The sequence below is a fragment of the Periplaneta americana genome, chromosome 12 (assembly GCF_040183065.1).
Source record: "Periplaneta americana isolate PAMFEO1 chromosome 12, P.americana_PAMFEO1_priV1, whole genome shotgun sequence".
NCBI lineage: Eukaryota > Metazoa > Arthropoda > Insecta > Blattodea > Blattidae > Periplaneta > Periplaneta americana.
The window spans coordinates 19,273,995-19,291,001 of record NC_091128.1 but is presented as its reverse complement, the minus strand read 5'-3'; the positions used below and the strand labels follow the sequence as shown (position 1 = coordinate 19,291,001).

Sequence of the window (17,007 nt, the reverse complement as noted above, 5' to 3'; positions counted from 1 at the left end):
TACTTATTATATCTCACATTACACATTATGCTCATTTCATTTTCTACATACTAAATTGATGGAAAGATCACCAAACAACTCTAGCCTCTCTAGCAACACTTGTGAAACGAATATTGGCCATTCCATGAATAAGTGTTTGCACCGAGCGTAACTTTAGACTAGTAAAACAGATTTATTAATACATAAACACAAGAAGTCAACTCTGATCATGTAGTCTATGATAACAGGCCCTAATAATAATTGTGAACATCAAATAGTTGATATTAGCACGTGCGTAATAAAATAGTTCTTTGAATGACACTTGTTTTCTCTGAAGTAGATCTTTTCTATACAGAATGATTTGTTTCTAAACCTTACTATTCTTTTGTTATTCGTAGTTTAGAAATGTGTAAATTATACTTATTTTGTACAGAACAACTACCATTGGGAGTCAAAGTAATCGTATTATTGAAAATAACATTACTGTTTATCTTTTTAAATTGATTTCTTAATAAATAATATTGCAACTGATTAGAATAATTAAAAAGCATGCAACTATTGTTTTAGAGGTAGACCCATACATTTTTTTTAGTTTAAAGTACAAACGTCATAATGGACTTATGTACTTATTTCCTATTTTGTTTTATAATGAATTGTAATTATATTTTTTAATATGTTTACATTATGATACTTCACATTATACATTACGTCTATTTCCTTCGATGTCACTGTGTCCATTGTTCATTTATTTGTTATTAGTCAAATTACTGCAAGTTCGAAATACAAAAATAAATGTATTAAAGTGTCAAATTATTTGTATTCCTATTTGAAGCAAACATATTTTTGTAATTAAGCAAAATAAATATCCTTCAATATTATTACTCTGTTTGTTTAGCCTCCTGAGAAAATGTTAAAAAGTTATTGTATGATGAAATGTACCTGGTGTTATTTGGAGATCGTATTTTCTTCCTCCTTAACATTTCTTTCTGTGTGAGATTTGTGTTCTAAATAATTCGCGATCTTACATGAACTTATGTAATATCGATCATTGGGTTATACAAATCGAACAAGATTCAGTCAATATGTGACGAGAAAGAGTTGCGACGTAATCAAATGATGAAGTTATGACGTATACTGTTTAACACTGGTATGGAAAAACGCCAGCTATATAGCGTTTATTGGTAAGAAAAATATACATGGCTTGTGCACGTCTTGTCCTGTGAAAAACAATAACATTGTTTAACATATCTATAAGCAACTTTCATTAGTAAAACTCTAAAAGTTTAAAATATAAACGATACTTATAAAGTTATTGCAAGTTCACAATAATAAAGAAAATATATGTGTTATAGTGTCGAATGAACTGTAAGAATACTTGCAAACACTTTTTTTTCAATAAGACAACGTAAATTTCCTTGTTACTCGAAAAACGTTATTTTCATGTAAATGCGCCGGATGTTCTGTCTACTCTGCAATACATCAGGCGTAATCGCTCGACAACCGAGTTATTCGGCCCGATGTTCATCGTAGCCGGTTGAGCTCCCGACCGGACGAATCTAAACCGGTTGTGTGCGCAGTTTTGCAGGTCTCTAGTAGTTGTATTACGATGAAGTACGTAAGCAAGATTGCAAGAGAGTAATAATTATTACTTTTAATACTATATATAACATTTAAAATCAATTTATAGACTCCCTCAGAAGTTGTTATAAGACAAATTATAGTCTCTGTTGCAGAATAAATCAAGAGATGCCGACATTAAATAAATTACTTTTATCTGGTTACTGGTATTGTCTTGGGAATGACAACTTCATAATTTGTTTGAAAATCATCCGTCAATGAATTCATAAATCTATATTATTCTTAAAGATCACCTCACAATCTTCTAAGCACTTATATAAGTGAGGATCACGTAAGTTCAGTTCCCAAACAGCAAATATTTCCGTCTTGTCAGTGTTGCCAACTGTTACCAGATATCACCACATGTAGTAAAATCACGATCCTATGTACTGAATGACTTCTTTACTCACCGTACTTTACCTTTATGTCGGAAGGTTATTCTAAATAGTCTCAATAATAATTTGTAATATATTTTCGTAGGCGAACTATATGAGAAATGGAGGAAATGAATCACATGAAAAGTGTATTGCTATGTTCTATTCTTTTATTCCTTTACATTATTATTATTATTATTATTATTATTATTATTATTATTATTATTATTATTATTATTATTATTATTATTAGCATTAATAGGTTATAATATTCAAGCATCAAATCTGTTCCAAGACCAATTAAATTATTGTCACTGTACTTCAAAGATTCCAGCGTACATATAAGTTACTTCCAAAAGGTAGATAAATTAATAACCAATTGACTTTTGGTTGGAATTCGAATGAACTTCTGATTATCTTTTGAAATTAGTAAGGAAATGGATAATACAAATAGGCTAAAACTGAAATAATAATAAATCAACTTACAAAAATAATTTCGGTCCTTAAAAGCCATAAGTAATTTCACTTCTAAACACCTTTTTAAAGATTTCATTTGTTTGTAAATTGCTTAGTAAGTTACACTTACACTTATTATTTCTGCAACTCCACGTCTGTCATTGAAAAAATGTATGATACATAACTGTGAAGTCTCTTTTTGGCTCTTGTGTCCTAAATTTAAATAAGAAAAAAAAAAACAAATGATTCAAGAAATGTGAGCTGGTGAAAATTAAGTACTCAGTTAATAAAATAATTACTACCAAAAGAGTATTTTATTAATTCCATACAAAAGATGGATTACACAGAACAGATGGCCAGAAATCATAGATTTATACACAACATACAGCATGAAACAATCATCCAAAAATGCTTTTTGTACACAATAACATCTTTCAAACGAAGTGAAATAGCCAATAAGTTCAATAAATATTACGCTAATAAGTAATAACTATAATTAATAATTATCTATAAGCTGTAAAAGGGAATAAAATAGTATAAGTTATTGTTGAAATTAGGGGGTTATGGTTTATTACGTGTATTTATAATTTTAATTACTTTTCTACATTTAATTATATTTTAATTTCTATTAGATTAGTTGGTGGTGTGGTTGTTTGTTTTATCTGTGTACGTCAGACTATTAAGGAAAAACTGAAAGAAATATTAAATCTACAATCTACTTTATATAACAATATTTAATCAAGAACTGAATATTACTATTAATTTAATAACATAAGACCCAAAACATCTCCAAGTACAGACAATAAACATGCTGATTTTCTTTAACATGTTGGCAAACAAGCAAACTCACTACTTTTATCTTGTAATCTCATCTAAAATACAATATCTGTCTGGAGAAAATCTATCATAACATCAATTTTGAAAAGCAATTATGCAACTAATATCTTTTCGAGTTATCGACAGACACCACTTACTAGTATGATAGCCAAAATTATGGAAGAAGAGATGATTTCATAGATTGAATTGGTTCCTGGAATCTAGTAACTAACTTTCATCTTATTGAGTTGACTTTAGAGAATTACATTCAACAAATGGACAGATTTTAAATTTTAGTTAAGATATTAAAGATATTTTAAACAGAAAACAAAACACCTTAGAAATTTTAATTTATTTTCAAGGATCATATGGCTTTGTAGATATAAATCACTTAAGAAATTGTAAATTTAGGGTGTCCAAGATAAAATGTTACACTGGGTCAGTGACTTAATTATTTGAGTCATTGTCACAAATATGTAAATAGAGACAGATTCATTTGGGCTTCCCACATTGTTGTTTTCAGGAATACATTTTCCAATATTAATGTCGATGATCTAACTAAAGAAATAGATCTTATGATCTCATCATTTGCAGATAATATGGTTGTCTAGAACAAAAAATCACAGTCCACAAATATTAATAAACTGGGCCAAAATCCCAACAGACTTTTTGACTCGAGTTGCTCAATTAAGGGAAACTTTACTAATAAAACACAATCCCAAGTTATTTGAAACTGAATAGTATATAAGTTAACTTAAACATTTGATGTTAAGAAATGTGATACTTCTCCAGAAATTTTAAAAATCATTAGAAAATGATCTGGTCAGTGAGTGACTACATACAGTATTTTTTATAGATGGATCCTGTTTACCAAGCCATAGATGTAGTGGTGTTGAAGTACAATACCAGTATATTCCCTTTTACAGGGAATTATATTCAAACACTTGTTTGCCCCATTTTAACCGTGACAACGCTTTTTAGTTCTTTTAAATATTCTGGTTATTGTATTGTGTTTACTTACTTACAAATGACTTTTAAGGAACCCGAAGGTTCATTGCCGCCCTCACATAAGCCCGCCATCGGTCCCTATCCTGTGCAAGATTAATTCAGTCTCTATCATCATACCCCACCTCCCTCAAATCCATTTTAATATTATCCTCCCATCTACGTCTCGGCCTCCCTAAAGGTCTTTTTCCCTCCGGTCTCCCAACTAACACTCTATATGCATTTCTGGATTCGCCCATACGTGCTACATGCCCTGCCCATCTCAAACGTCTGGATTTTAAGTTCCTAATTATGTTAGGTGAAGAATACAATGCGTGCAGTTCTGTGTTGTGTAACTTTCTCTATTCTCCTGTAACTTCATCCCGCTTAGCCCCAAATATTTTCCTAAGCACCTTGTGTTTGTGTTTAGTGAAAGATTTTAGATAAGGACGCAAATAGCCATAGTAGCTGACGCGCCCTTTTTAAATGCCACTAACTAACTAACTTCAAACACTGACTAATTTTGATAGTGAAAATTTAGATACACTTTTAGGCTTACAAAATCTCCAGTATCAACTTCATAAATCTGAGAAGGCTGTCATACTATCAGATTCAACATCAGATATTCTTGCTACAGTATTGGACGTAACAGCAAGAAATCTCAATATTTTATAGTGTTTTAAAATTTTAAGAAAAATGGTCGAATTACATCGACGACTGGTACTTCAGTAGATCCCTGAACTTTATGGAGTGGGAGGTAATGAGGTAGCTGAAAGGTAGCAAAATTACTGTAAGGTTATCTATACCTGCATCTTACCACATTGTTAAAAGAATAACAGGATCAGAACATGACAATGTGGTAACAAAAATCAGAATGATTCTAAAGCAAATGAAAGAATTGCAATAGGCCATCTGGCATTCGCTCCATGATGGAGGAAAATCCTCAGAAGAAACCAACTAATCAGACCAAATGTGGGATCCAACCTACCCTCGAGTGCAGCTCTGAATTTGCAGGCCAACGAGTCTACCGACTAAGCTACATTGGTGGCTCTACTAAAAATATGAAGTACATGGCACTCAGATTATTAAATTGACAAAACTACACAATTATTCATCAGTTAAGCTATAAAATATAATACATAGCAAGCAAGTTAATTCAATTTAAAAGTATAAACAATTCAATCAGTTGAAATATACAGAAATTGATAATACATATCATGCAAATTACTTCACATTACAAGCATAAACAATTCATCACTTGTGGTATACAGCCTACTATTTAATTTACAGCACATACAATTCATCAGTTAAGCTATAGGCCTACAGTCTACTATTCAATTTATATCATATACAATTCATCAATTAAACGAAAACAAAAATATAGTACAATACACAGTAAAAATAATACACCTAATTTAATAACTGAATTTCTATGAAAATCTACAGTGGCAGTACTCATATTATCACAGGCCATGATTGTCTCAAATATTTACAAAGAACTGATATTTCAGAATCTCCCAGTCCCATTTCTGAAATCTCAATGAAGATATGGATCATTGTCTTGACTGTCAAACTTTACACAACTTTCAATCATCCGGTTAAATATTGGAGTGCAAGATAACAAATGACATCAACTGCTGAACACTGGGTATTAATCAACCAACAACTTCATTACATTAAGGGGGAAAAAAAACTGAAAGAATGAATTGTATACAGACACAACACATAAGACAAGGTTACTTCAGGACAGTAATTGGCAAGGCTCTGTTGTCTTAGAATTCTTATGTAGATTCAATTTCACCTGAAAGAAAAAAGTAGCATCTATAAGTATGCCTAATCATGAGAAATAAGAGAAACAGTTGCAATAATAATAGTAGTAATAGTAATAATAATAATAATTATTATTATTATTATTATTATTATTATTATTATTATTATTATTATTATAATGACTGTAAAGTATGGAAATTAATATTGCAATGTAATATCAAAAGGTGATTTCACACCATCAACTCTTATCATTTAGTACAACAAATCTATTATATTCAGTTGCAATCACCAAGAGCTGTTCTTTCCTCCATTTTGTTGTTGGCTGATTTTCCATAAGTCTGCTATGATATGCAGCACTATCCATGACAATAACGCATTGCCCTAATGTTCTCAGGTCAACAACTGTGTTTGTACCCACTTCTCAACTACAGGGCCATTCATAGCACTATGGTAGTCCTGACTTTCTTTCAATTGCATGAAAAAATTAAATCAGCACCTGCAATAAAAATTATACCTGGGCATATAATTACGTCACATGAATTCACAGCATTTAAATAAAGAAAATAAAACAGATTTATTCTTTTATTGCAATTGCAGCACATAACATAACATGACATGACATGAGATCCTCTCAAAGGCTTTCCCACGTTATTTAGTCACCAATTTTTATATTTTTGTACCCTGATTTAAAAAATTACTCTTGCCAAATTTATGTAAAATATAAATCAATATAACTTACCGAGTATAAATCCACTTTTTGTTCCAGCATCTAATCTTCCACCCTCATTTGTTGGTCTACGAATAACACCATTCATGTCACTGGAAACTTCATCTGGTTTATTTCATGAATAAGTGGGTGATCCTACTTAAAAACAGAGAGAGAAAAGCAATTCACATTGAAACTCTAAGAGACACTAAAATTTTAAACACGAGAAAACTGTTCAAGAATTTTATAACTAACCTCTAGTTATAATACGAAACTATTAATTGCAAACCATGTTGTTCCCACCTGAATTCATGACTAGTAGCCTATATTAATTGCAATTTCGTATTCCACATAAGTGTTAACCTATTTGTTAGTAAAAAATTCAATCACTCAATATCTCACAATACATTGAAATTTACCATTCATAAAAATCCAAGTCTCATCGAAGAATACTACGAGTTTAGGGTTCTCATGCCCCTCATTTCTTATATACTCTCTCAAAAACGAATAACATCACTTTCTTGTACATGTGTATAACGATCCCCTTTGCTCCATAGAAATGTCATCTCTTTCAACATTATTTTCACTGATGATAAGGATCCTCTAAATAAATATGTTTCATAATTATCATTCATATGTTTCAGAACTTTTGCTGCTGTTAGTACTTCCCCTGTAACAATAAATGGAAATTATGCCATATTTTTATACATATGACTAATATCAGAATTACATTGCATAAATCAACACAATAATTCCTGTAACTTCCCTACCTTTAGGGCCTATGCAACTTGTCATAAATAAATCTCGCAATTGCATCTTTCGTAAAATCATCAGCATCAGTCACTGGACGTTTACGTAGTCTATGTATTCCTGGTGTCCCCTTCTGTGAATTTATCACTTTCCTAGCTGGAGTAAAGCCAAGCTGCAATAACAAACAATAACATAACACTTCTAAAAATTGTTATATAATAAAATTCATGCATGATACCAAACATTTAGAGCTATATGAATAGAAAATGATCAACATGTTAGGTTGGGTCTACGATAGGTTTAAGTAGGCTAATATTTAGGTAATTCTCCAGAAAAGCTACATCAAAGAAGGAATAATTTTATTTTGTTTAATTAATTTCTGTGATATTTACATAGCGATGAACACGTGGTTTTAGTTCACAGCCACAAATACTTTCAGCACAAAAATCCTTTGACACTTACCTGTATATTCTAATGCATTGTTGTAGTCCCTCCCTCAAACTTGTTACTAATTACCAATATAACATGCGAGAGGTCCAGGACGAAGAGAAATGGTTAGTTTGCCAGTACATAGTGCGTCCTCATCCTCTCGTGTTATATCTTAACAAGTAGGCCTACTTTGGATGGGGTAGCTTTTCTGAAGAAACACCATATTTAATATTACTTAGACCAGTCATGAATAAATTATTCAGCCAGAGTCAACGTTCCTATGCTTTATAGAGTATGTTATATAGTTATTATATAAAAATGAATTATTTTTAAGCACCATAACAGGCTAACATTCATGTAATATTTGCTGGAATATCAAGTTAATAATTACAAAATGACTTGTATTTCCTTCGGCCGATGTGGCATGTAAATTGTGATCTGAACGGTTAATTTAATACCAAAAGAGAAAACTGGAAATTTACTTTCGTGCTGTTTGATTATTTGTTCGTCTAATTTGTAAATGTATTTAAGCTATCACCTACTGCAGTATTACAGTATCTTAAATGTATTTTGTTTGGCAATATGAAATTCACTGACTTGATTAAACACCTAGGCCTAACCTAAAAATTTGTTTTGTTTGACCACAATCATGAAATTATTAGTACAAACTCCTAAAACTGAATACCACTTTGAAATGTATGCTTAAGAATACTTACTCCTAATAATTTTGCTATTCTGGTTGTAATTGATGTCTCCGTTAGCATAATTCCTTCTTCATTATCTTCTTTCTTCAACTCATTATACATGTGAACTACAGATTTCTGAAGAGTACTCTGAATGCCACACATTTTCTTCCTTGGAGGAGTCACTGCCACACTATTTCCTTTTTTTGACATTAAAAATCTAAACACGAAAGAAATTCATTAAAATGTGAAATAATATTTCTATCGATTACCCACGTGCATTATCACGCCCAAGTATATTATATTTATTCGTATTTATCTGAATATTCTTGAATTATAACCACAACGCAGCACATAAAATAACTATTATGTATTAATATTAATACTAATATTAATTAATTATTAATAAGTTCGAATTTCACTATCTTCCAGTAACCGACTCTCAAACCTAGTTTTATTTACTTTTCAAGAATTCCAGTACCGACCATTATACCAACACAACAGTTACAAAGACACTACCAGTTGTATTATTTTGTCAGTACCGAAATTCGACACGAAGTTGGCAAAAGAAAATTCAACCTTCAAACTAGAAAATCACCATAATCCACTAGCATTTGTAGTAATGGGGGAAAAATTGTTAGGTTTCACCCTTAGGGTATCAAGTTAGCTGGTCTTCCCTTATACATGGAAACATCTTTGTCGTATTGAATAATTTCTTTCTCTCTGACCCCGTGCATTTCTCTTTTATGTCTGTTGATATTTGTTTGGTTTGAAAAAAAAAAAAACTTATTACATAATAAACAAGCAACACCCATGTTGCGAGCTGTGTCTTCCACATGGCATGCGTAAATTTCGGTCATACGATTACAGTGGCTGTATGAATACAGTGTGGCCATTGGACGTGTCGTTTCTGATTGGATGTTGCGGTCACGTGGTACAATGCCGCCATTAAGATTCCAAACAAATAGTTGGAACCCGTGTTATACGTCTTCAAGACGTGAAAAAATAAAGAATTACGTCTGATTTTCACCTGATTTTATGGATATACCTTCAAGGTAAGATAATAATTACATTTTTTTTAACATATAGATATAGGCCTAAGTATTCTTACCGTAATCCACGTAATATTTGTGTTGCAATGCAAAAGATGAAAACTTACATAAGTTCTTAGCATAACTGATTTTATTATTTCCTTTAAGTAATTAAATATGTAAGCAGTCGTCCAGATAAAAATCAGAAATTATATTAGCCTGACGTATATTCCATTATTTACAGTGTTTATTTCCATTTTCATCCATAGTTAACAAGTTATGAAACAGAAAATCGTGAAAGAAATCTAAGTTGGCTACTATTCAGTACATTCAAGCTTTATTAAATACATCAGAAATTGTTTAAAGCTTTAAGCATAACGAACTTTATACAATTCCCACAATGAAAACTCTCTATTACTATTAAATTATAAGTACATGTCGCAAATTATTCAATCTGTATCAATAAATATTTATTTAAGATGTTCTTCAGTAAAACACAATAGATGAGCCATATTTCACTAATCAAATAATATTTTAGCTTATATTTGGACGTATTTTCAGTCTGTTGTGGAACAACGATATTCTATACCTGTTCCAAAATTTGTATAAAAATATAGTAATTATTTCACATGCGGTTTTTATTACAGATATGGTTGGATGTGCGCCTATGGATGTACAAATCGACCCGAGAAGGGCTTTGTAATGAAAAAGTTCACTAAGAATACTGGAAGTAGGAAGACCTGGACTTCTAAAGCCACAATGAGGGATGGATTCCTACACAGAGAGCTCTGTCCTTTGTGAGGTAGCTACATTTTGAAGAATCCATATGGGGAAAAACCCGAGAGGATGGAGGATACTGACATCACGTTTCACACAAGATTGAAAAATTTGTTTAGTGTGCTGGTAGTGAGATCAAAACAAGTTACTCCTAATGCGTCCCAGTTTGAGAATACTTTAATAAGACTAATATGTGTTATCACAGTTTCTTAATGATGTGTCACAGGGTAGTTATGATGAGGATGACAGAGGATTTTAACTGGTTTCCGAGATGTTTTACGAGAGAAGGGTAATACTGTGCGTGATGAGCAATTGAAATATTGAAACAGACTGCGGGCCTGCAAAATGAGTTACAGTGTATGAGTGCATTATGTAAGCTAATATTTGTTGATATATAATCTCTGTGTATTATGAAGACTATAAAAACTTGTGAAGTGTGTTTAGACATTGTTGTCTCAAATATCATTCATTACAGTACTGATAATGTTGAATTTACAAGTACCAGTATTAAGTGCTTCAGAGAGAACTGCTTGTTTTTTTATTTATTGTAATCATTTAACTCAAATTTTTCTGTAAATCAGAGCAAACTTTTAGTAAATATTGAGCTATTGTAAAATATCTTAACATTGACTTGAAAACATTTTTCCCACATAAGATGCAGAATGTTAAAACAATTCATTTTCTCCCTGTCATAATAATATGACAATAAATTGTCCCTAGGTTTTCAGTCTTAGGCTTAAAATAGCTGGTATGCGTAGGCCTAAGCAGAAAAGAGAGTAGTAAGTTGTTGCTATGCACAGCATTTGGAATATTATTGTTCAATTCCTGCAAATTTTTGTTTAGACCAACATAACCATTCTTCTGGCCTAGTTGTTCATTTGTGTTTAACAGACCCTAGTGATTTATGGCTTAAAATTTGGGCTATTGTGAAGGACGTGTCATCCAATTACTCGCGACTTATGGTATGCCTTGCACGTACAAATACGTGACAGGTTAGGTCAGGGGCGAATTCAGGCCTAGGCAGACTACACAATTGCCTAGGACGACAGATTTGAGGGGGCGGTTTTTAAGCTATCACTGTTAATTTTTTTTTATATATATATTTTTTTTTAAACTTTATTCATACTCTTTAAAAGAGTAGCCTACATAAACGCACAATGAAAAGGATATGAATGACATTGGCAACAATTAGTTCAAATTTAATCAACGGTCTGCCAACAGAAAAAGGACAGTTTTTTAATAATAATTAGTGTCACAATGCGATCATAGCACTTTTTTCAATGTTATGCCCTCTCACTGTAAGATTCTCACGTGATAACATTAAAGAACTTACTGGTAGACTATTATATTACGATAAAAGAAAAATTAAATGCTTAAGTAGAAAAGAGAGTAGTGGTAATACGTCTGTTGCTATGCAGATACACAGCATTTAGAATATTATTGTTTAGTTTCTGCAAATTTATGAGTTTGTTTTTTAGGCGCTTACGTAGCCATTCTGCTGATCTGGTTATTCATTTGTATTTAATAGCGATTTATGACTTTAAAATGTTATGTAGGATTTTTTACTGTGATTATATGGTATTATTGTTCAACAATGATCTTAGCTTGTGAAAATATATAATCCTACAAGATGTAGTTTTGATGCAATAAACATAATAAAACATCTGATATCCCATAGCAGTTAACCTAACCTTACTTTGCAGTTTAGACCTATATTATTCCACGACAACATACAGGAAGCAGGTAAGACAGGTAGTATTTTTGTTTTTATATATCTCAGATCTTATTTAAAGACGTTGCGTGTCAATAATTGTGAATACATGAGTATTAGGTTACGATTTTCTTATTAGCTCCATAAGAACCTTCAGTGTGTTTGGAATCTTAAAGGCGGAGGGTGGGCGTGTCCAACTCCAATGGCCACACTGTATTCATACAGTCACTGTAATATCTAGGAACTAACAGCGCTCCGAGCGGCGGAATTAGCATTACGAGGGAACCACTTTCGAGTCGAGTCGAGTGCTGCCAAGTCAGCGGTTTTGTAGCTAAATCTGGTGTTTTCAGGATATGGTCAGCTACAAATTGTTACTATCAGCGGCTAGCTATTTATTTGGCGATTTTTTATTATTCCAGCAGAGGGAGATGATATTTTTAATTTTTTTTTTCTGTAAAGATGTTATAATTGTATTTAAATGTACTTGCGGACAAATAATTGTTTTTAATATGTACTTGCAGACAACAATGTTAGTTAATTATAAACAAGAGTTTAGTAATGTATTTTCACACTTTTTCATTGTGCGAGTAAAAAATAACCACGTTTTATGTTAACTCGATTTGGTGCAACAACGTCCAGTCCATTTCCTGCCTCATCCATTGTTGTACAAATAAGGTATGCAGCATTCGTTAATGTATGCATTGTTTTTGTAAATAAATAGATTATTTAATCATAAAGAATAGATAATGAACTGATTTATTTTCATTTATGATATACTGTAGGTATAAACTATTTAAAAACTATTTAATTTATCATTCCGCATTATAGTTTATGTAACACAGACATACTTAAAACTTAAAATCAGATTCATTATTGGCAGGCAGTCTCCAGCTCAATGTAAAATGAGATTTCTAATCGACTGGTATGATTGTGAATGTGATTATTTCCGAAGTGTCCAGTATATTCTCGATCCATTTCATTCAGTTTTGAAGGAAGATGCAGTGTAAATATAGAATATTAGAAATAGTTTTTATTTTAAATCTCATTACGTTTCATTCCATTTTCAGGTTGCTATTTTCAGTAATGCATGTGGTAACCATCCCTCCAAAGAGCTAGCTAAACTGGCATTTTCTTTCCTTACCTTACCATGTCAAATGCAGAGGTTGAGAGGCTATTTAGCCAAATGAATCTTGTGAAATATAAGCACAGGAACAGGATGGAAAATCCTATGGAAAATGCAATTTTGACCATTCGAGCAGGACTGAGAAGACTTGAAAAATGTTGTTGCACTTATATACTGTCCTAAGGAAATAGGTAATAATAATAATAATAATAATAATAATAATAATAATAACAATAATAATAATAATAATTTAAAAACAGTACCTTAACACAAAAATATTTTCATAATAAACACGACACGAGTATGATTTCTTCTGTCAGGTACAATGACTTCGTACAAGTCGGGTAATGAAGGAGAATCATCTCGCGAGTTGCAGAGCTGTACCACAGTCTAGTACTTACTTACAGTCACGAAGTTTTAGTTGTGAGGGTGCTAGGAACAATCGACTATGCCGGTACTATTTCGCATTGTCTGTAATGAGGTGATATTAGCGATCCTAGTGGTTAGCAACTATCTATGGATGCGTATTTATTACGTATTGAGCTTCGTGACTGTATATACTAGACTGTGGTTGTACATCATCCCTACTGTATAAGCATGAAGACGATTTTGCATAGAACATAGAGCCTACAAAGTGATACACACTTTCAGAGCCTTCTTCAGTTACAAGCCGGAGCCATATGTCGGCAACACTGTAATTAACTGTCAAGCGGAAGCTTATTATCCAGAACATGTGTTTATGCTAATGCCGATTTTCAATGTAAATTAATGTTACAGTATAAGTGTGTGTCGATGGAATTATGTTCGCGGTCGTAGCAAACGTTCATTGTTGATGTAAACTAAGTGCGTGTTGGCGATAAAACAAGACAATAAATGAAAATATGGCTGCAACCTTTGGCAATTTTTACGGTTATTAATGACAAAGTGACTGACAACTCTTCTAAATATTAAATATTGTATAAACTACATTTTTTATAGTCTTACTAAGGTTTGTGGTGTATCAGAATTCTAGCCAAATTGTTGGGTTTCGCCTGCTATATCAATAGTTACGCCGTTGATTTTCAAGTTCATTGTAAACAGCTGTTTTGTGATCAGTTTTGTTGAAGATTCAGAATGCCTGCTATACGTCAGAACTACCTATAATTTGTAGATGCATACACTCACTTTGTTGGTTTTCAAGGATTGTTTATTAATATTATTTCTTTCATAATAAAGTAGTTAGACCTGAAACATATTTCTTTTCACTTCGTATTTGCAGGATTTAAAGTTTACTGAGTTTACGCCAATAGGCATATACTTACGTATTATGTTGAAGATATGTTTCTTCATTTTTTCATAGATCTTTATACTTGGTCTTGGCCTATTTAAAATTTATTTTTAAAAATTTATAACAAATAATTTAGAATAACAGTATTGTTATGGTGACTGGCAAGGTTCAAACTAAAACTGGAAGCCAGTTTTAGTTTGAACCTCGCCAGTCACCATGCCCAGACATCTGAAATATTTATAGAAAAGCACGACAGATAATATTAAAATGTATATGATATCCTAGAACATCGTTTCCCAACCTGTGGTTCGCGAACCCCAGGGGGGTCACAAAATATTTCAAGTGGTTCGCCAAAACTTTTCCGTAATGGCGGGTTTCGAGGTTAGATCTATTATTGTTTCCTTCATTAATTTAACCCTACAACGCACCTTGTTACATACGTGTAACATCGGGAATTTATCAAATTATTTCCACAATAAATTTATATTTACTGCGAATGCCTGATTTACAGTTATGTAACAACGTTAGGAATGCATGGCTACAATGGAAATTTAGTCTGCCAGCTTCTTTGTGTTCTAACAATACTAATAAAAGTACCGCGACCAGACTAAGGAACGGTTACATGGCGGTCAGACCCTTGATTTTACATGTTAATGTGGAATTTCATCAAACATATTTAATTTTGTATTTTCAACAATAACCTACTTCTTTCGTTGTGGCAAATGCAGTAAGTTGTCAGTTGTGTATGAGAATCGTTTCCGTTCACATTAAAATAGATAACACTGGTTGAAAAGTGGAAGTTTGAAAGAGAAACAGGGTTTAACAAAATCGCAAGTTAGTGTTGTGTCAACAGGTCATTCAGCTCGAAAATCGAAAAATCGAAGGAGAATTGGGAGGAAAAATTAAAAGGTACGCAAAACGCGTCCTTGCAATGGGTTGGGGGCTGTACAAAACTAAATATGTGAGCTCCAAGCCTGTTGGCCACTAGTCTCACTCCAGGTTACGCTGCTCCCCTGAAGGAGCTCTAGAAAATTTTGAAGGGGAAGCCGAAATTGGACGTAACCTCTTAGGTACCACATACGCGAGGGGGGCTGAGCTTGATCAATTGATCACGGAACGGGGCGAGGAGGAGTTGGCTGGTGTTTGCCGTTAGGATGGCAAGACGCCGTCATCTGTTGTTCGATGACAAAGCAGGTGAAGGCCGAAGGAAGAAGCGCCGTGAAATCTAAGCTGCAATTTGAGAGGTCCCTGTCCTTTCAATTTGCGACTTATTGAATGACCTCGTATGTTTAATAGACTATTAATATTATCTGAACTAGGGCATACATAATTTATAATAAAGGTGGAATATATATGGGGAAGGGCATATAGGTCCGTGGCCCATTTCTTATAGGGCTCATCCCGACATTTGTCTTACGCCTGAGGAAAACCACGGTATACCTTAGGCAGGATGAGTTGTCTCATATAAGAGACTAGCCAATTTGGCTATTATGTAGGAGGTCATGAGCCTTGTTGATTTGTCTCAATTTCGAAACCAGCCATTTGGCTATATGATGGCTCAATTGCGAAGAGGGGGGAGAGATGTAATTGTTAATTAGGGAGATTCATGGGGATATGAGTGCAGGTCCGTGGCCCATTTCTTTTAGGGCTCATCCCGACATTTGTCTTAGCGCCTTAGGAAAACCACGGAAAAACCTTAGGCAGGATGAGTTGTCTCAATATCAGAGACTAGCCAGTTGGCTCTTAGGTTGAATGAATCTATGAATCGATGGATATATACTAGCCAATTGGCTCTATTAGATTTCCATCGATCAACAAAAGTAGATAATGTTATGGAGGGATTTTGTTTAGCCCAGTTAAGACAAGGTCATTTTACAGCGGTTGCACTATCCAAGGAGTCTCATGGAGTTGAGTCGTGGCTACCAAAACCTGGGAGTAACGCCAGCCTCCCTGTCCTCCTGTCTCAATAGTATAGCTAATGGACCTGTCTGGTGTCTACGCCGTAACCTAGGATCATACTGGCCGAGGCCAGATATGAGCGGGTTGGGGTTAGCACGAGCTTCCGCATACAGGTTCCTAGCCAGTCGAGCAATGAACTCGTCTATGGTTGGCAACTCTAGTTCATCATGGAACTTTCTTCTCGAGGCGACTCGGGGGAGATGGGTAATGAGTCGAATCACCTGGTTTTGGACAACTTGGAGTTTACGGAGATGGGACACTGCCGCAAACCCCCATGCGGGTGCGGCATAGGTAATGACACTAATGACAGAGCGAATGAGGGCCTTATACATGGTAAGTCCTACCCTCAGGTTGTCAGGAGTTAAGGCCGCCAGAATGGGATAGTGTCTAACTATCAGCCCGTTGGCCTTACGAAGAAGGGATTGGATGTGATCTCGGAAGTTGAGATGAGAATCCATAATGATCCCTAAATATTTAATTTGGTTCATCCACGGCATTTCTCGTCCGAAAAGTGTGGGTGGTGGTGGTATGTCTTCGAGCCTCGCTCTTAATGAAAAGAGTATGGCCTGACATTT

General features: G+C 33.5%; 1 protein-coding gene across 5 annotated transcripts in view; it reads right to left on the bottom strand.

The window, feature by feature from the left end:
* LOC138710214 (beta-1,4-glucuronyltransferase 1-like) overlaps positions 1-17,007 on the bottom strand; it is a 622,862-nt gene that overhangs the window by 602,702 nt on the left and 3,153 nt on the right. The window contains exons 1-6 of one of the 5 annotated variants that reach the window (XR_011335178.1): positions 8,598-13,384; positions 7,473-7,624; positions 7,122-7,372; positions 6,736-6,861; positions 6,286-6,492; positions 2,732-6,027 (exon numbers count right to left, since the gene is read on the bottom strand). The exons of 2 other annotated variants lie outside the window; for them this stretch is intronic. The gene's annotated coding sequence lies outside the window, so the exon portion shown is untranslated. Of the gene's footprint in view, positions 1-2,731; positions 6,028-6,285; positions 6,493-6,735; positions 6,862-7,121; positions 7,625-8,597; positions 13,385-17,007 lie in introns of those variants that run through there. 2 more of the 5 variants (XR_011335177.1, XR_011335179.1) reach the window with 2 other exon arrangements.